This window comes from Hyperolius riggenbachi, chromosome 6 (genome assembly GCF_040937935.1).
Source record: "Hyperolius riggenbachi isolate aHypRig1 chromosome 6, aHypRig1.pri, whole genome shotgun sequence".
Classification (NCBI taxonomy): Eukaryota; Metazoa; Chordata; class Amphibia; order Anura; family Hyperoliidae; genus Hyperolius; species Hyperolius riggenbachi.
In genome coordinates, this window is record NC_090651.1 from 280,244,251 (window position 1) to 280,248,248 (window position 3,998).

The 3,998-nt window shown below is 39.9% G+C and overlaps 1 long non-coding RNA gene across 1 annotated transcript; it reads right to left on the reverse strand.

Annotated features, from left to right (window-relative positions):
• Window positions 1-1,167: 1,167 nt before the first annotated feature.
• On the reverse strand, window positions 1,168-3,038 carry LOC137522764 (uncharacterized). The gene is made up of 2 exons (XR_011022435.1): window positions 2,678-3,038; window positions 1,168-1,326 (listed from the first exon to the last, which is right to left on the reverse strand). It is a non-coding gene; the product is annotated as an uncharacterized lncRNA (long non-coding RNA).
• Between the last annotated feature and the right edge of the window lie 960 nt (window positions 3,039-3,998).

A 3,998-nucleotide genomic window follows, 5' to 3' on the forward strand; every position in this document is an offset into this window, starting at 1 on the left:
TAATGTGGGAGACCAAATAGTCTTATGGTCCAGGCACATACTTGTGTTGCTGCACAATGTGGGTGGCCTTGCATGTAACAGAAATGCACAGCCCCTATGTTTCAGTACTGACCTCATTCATTAAACGTAAATTGGACAGCACAGTGGTAGTAGTACACACAGAAATGAAAGCAACAGTGTGTTGTGTTAATTTGCGATGTGAGTTTAGATTTAAGAGACTTCTAGGAGATTAGTTTTATCTTCTGTTTAAAATAACTTTTGCATTCTGCTATTAAAAAAGTACAAAAAGTAGGTGAAAAAGTCCCCTCGCAATTATTCGGAGTATTTTCCTGCTTGCTGGTGGCTTAAAAGGCATTTTTATTGATAAGATGTAAACTGTCGCCTAGGAGACAACTTTTGGTGAAAAAGGTAATTGGATCAGGACCTGTTTTTCTTAAACTTTCAGGATGAAATGGCTTCTTAATGTATCTTTGATAAAGGCTGAAAAAGTACTTTTTTTAGATAAGGGCATTCAAAATCAGTTGTTATAACAAATGATCAAAATCTTAAAGCGCTGTTTCTTGATTGAATGACCAAGACTCTATATAGATTCTTAGTCTGTAACTAATAAGGTTTTTTTAGGATATGAAAAAATCCTACAAGTAATGTTTTAACGTTTTCTGAGACCAGTGACAGAGATCAGATGTAGCACTATTTCATGAGATGTGAGATATATACTGTAAGTCATGCAAGCAAGATTTCAGGTCTATAAATATGCTAGCTTCAACAATCATTAATCTGTCTTGAGTAGAGATGGTCAATGAGATGAAATAGAGTTCATGCAAGATTATGCAAATGCTGTATGCAAATTCAAGCAGCTTGAAAATGGACCAATCCAATTCCGCCTTGGCAGGATTCAATTGGTGGATTTTAAGATGCATAAATTTGCATACAGCGTTTATCTGCATCTTTAAGAGGCAAGGCCTGAGTTCTTGGAATTTATTTTCCAGTTGTCGGAATGCAGCTGCAAGACTATGTGCTCTTTGATGTCGCTGTGTATCACACACTGAGCTGCATTGCTGAAATCTGATTAGCAACATGTTTGGCAGAAATCTTTTACATGCCTCTCACTTATTCAAACTAATAAAAATACTTAAACCTAAGTACAAAGTGTCCCATGCCATAATGTACATTCATAATATTTTGGCTTTATCTGATCGTCTGCAGCAAGGAGTCACAAGGTTCTTCTTCTGCCTTGTTGATAAATGTTGCCAAGACCTGACTCCCAGTAATTTGAAGACTCCACTGGTGATCCCTGGGCTACATTGTTGCCTGGAATCTCCTGATCTGGAAATTAAAAAAAATAAGGTGAAATAAAAGGACAACACCAAAGCATACAGTGATTGCTGATTCTACACAAGGTTTATCCACCCAGATATATATCCCATTGTGGGTGCATTTCTTGTTGTAATTGTATGGAACCCATAATGAGATTGGTATCAAAAGATATATGTAATCAACAATCTTTTATATTGTGGTGTGTGTCAGCTTGTTCATTGTTTGGAGCTAGCCTAAAAAAAATATAGATTTTTCTGAAACAAAGTTAAAATTGTAATTCAACGCTAAAGTTGATTTGACCTGTGAATTTGTTCTGATTTTTGCATGTGGCCTTGGCTGGAACATCTGTGCTTTATGCCTACTTTTGGCCTTTGCCAGCTAAAGAAAACTCACCGATACTTGTTTTGCGGCTGTGAGCATAATTAGCTATTGCTGACATTGTTTAATCAACCAATTGATGGATTATGAGGGCTAGTGCTAGTGAAAATGCATGTAGTGGATATGTTTCATTTTGTCTTCAAAGTAACAACTTTCGGTATCCTGCTGAAGTCATTTTCCATGACTCTCTGGTAATATTAAAAAGAATGTAATTACATTAAACACATAATAAAATCAATTTAGTTAATAATAAAGGACGGATTAAAATACGGAGATCTAAAATACAGGAGCATAAATACTTGGCCTGAGACAAACCTTTAAGAGTAAAATAAGCCTAGCAGGCACTTTGTGATGGAGGCTTTTCATGCATAGAGAAATTTAGCTCAATTGCTGATTTTAAATCAGACAAATTCTGTAATTTGTATAATCTTTTTTTTTTTCCCCAAAGAGTAAAATTGCATAGTAAGTATAGTCTGAGGAGTAATATAACCATCCTGCACTCTAATCATGACCTAGAACAATACACTAATCTAATCAAAAGGGAGGCAGGGAAAGGTGTGTGTGTGTGTGTGTGTGTGTGTGTGTGTGTGTGTGTGTGTGTGTGTGTGTGTGTGTGTGTGTGTGTGTGTGTGTGTGTGTGTGTGTGTGTGTGTGTGTGCGTGCGCCCGTGTGTGTTTGTGTGTGTGTGTGTGTGTGTGTGTGTGTGTGTGTGTGTGTGTGTGTGTGTGTGTGTGTGTGTGTTGTGAAAAGGAAAGGAGCCTAAACTCCTGTGCTGGATAGAGGAAGCGATCTGGACAATACTGTGTACGTCTGTGTAGTTGTTCTCATATGGTGCTGCTCTCTTGGGTGCCACTCTAGGTGGTATACAATCTGCAGTAGACAGTGGGATGTGGGGAATGGGTGGAAAAACAAGGGGTGGAGGGAGAGCACACTCAGGTTGTCATTCAATAAAAATGGCTAGCCGGCCGAGGAATATTCTCACCTGGATCTGTGGCTGACTGTCCCATATGGGGTGGCAAGCAGAAAGGCATTGACCCACTTGGACCCGGGACCAAGTCTTGGCAGAAGTCCTCCTCCACAAGGCATGCAGACGATAGCTTCCTTCAGAGCTGTACTGGCAGGCTGCTGCTTTGGTATATTATCCACCTAGCCAGAGTGCTGTGATGCTGCTATAGGCGGCTTCACTGTCAGGCAGTCGTGGGTGGGAAGAGTGTGTATGATGGCTAAAGCTGCTCTTGGCTCCACGTCACTCTGCTGAGGTGAGATAATCAGATCACAGATGGCTGGAGCAGGAGCTGAGATGCTCCTTGGTGATGTAACTGTCAGAGGAGGCTCTGCACTAGTCTGTGGAACCTAAACAAGCAGGGCACAGCCAGCGGGAGCAGTTAAGCAATTTGCCAGTGCAAGTGTCTGCAAGTAGGAAAAAAACAGCTGCTGCTGTATGGACAAAAGTGAAACTTTTATTGTATCTAAGCAATGCGTTTCAGAGGGCTAAACCCTCTTTCATCAGGCTAAAATATTTTTACAAGTGAGATGGATTTATATACAATTCACTCTTCATTGATTGGTATGACATGGAGTAGGAGATTATCCAAAAGGACAAATCCATATCCTTCTCAGTTTAGGTTCCCTTTAAAAGGAACCTTAAGTGACAATGTGACATGATAAAATAGAAATGTGTATGTACAGTGGCAATCATACAAATAACTATGCTGTGTTCCTTTTATTTTTTTCGGTCTGAGAGAATTCATATTCAATCATGGCATGGACAGTTTCTCTCCCTTTTGGGACCCAGTTGGACTATAGATTAACCCTCAATGATAAGGAATTACTGCCATAAAACAATTTTCTGGCACAGAAATGGGACAGCAAATTTTCTGGCAGAGGATAGATACAAAAGGTCAATAGTTCATATATTTTAGAAACACTGTTTCATTGAACAGAAACAAAAAAAATACATCTACTTTATTTTAAGTTTCAAAAACAACATAAAACTCTAGATATCTAAAAAAAAAGTTATTTTTAGGAGTTGGAGGATATATATATTTGTGTATATCATCAGTTTACTTTCACTTAAAGAGACACTGTAAAACCAAAAACGTCCCCTGGGGAGTACTCACCTCGGGAGGGGGAAGCCTCCGGATCCTAATGAGGTTTCCCCCTTCCTCCTCTGTCCCACAGGGGTCTCGCTGGAGCCCTCCGAACAGCGGCCCGACAGACCCGACTGCCTGTTCAATATTTACCTTTCCAGGCTCCAGCGGGGGCGCTGTTGCAGCTCTTCTGACAGAGATAGGCGGAAATAG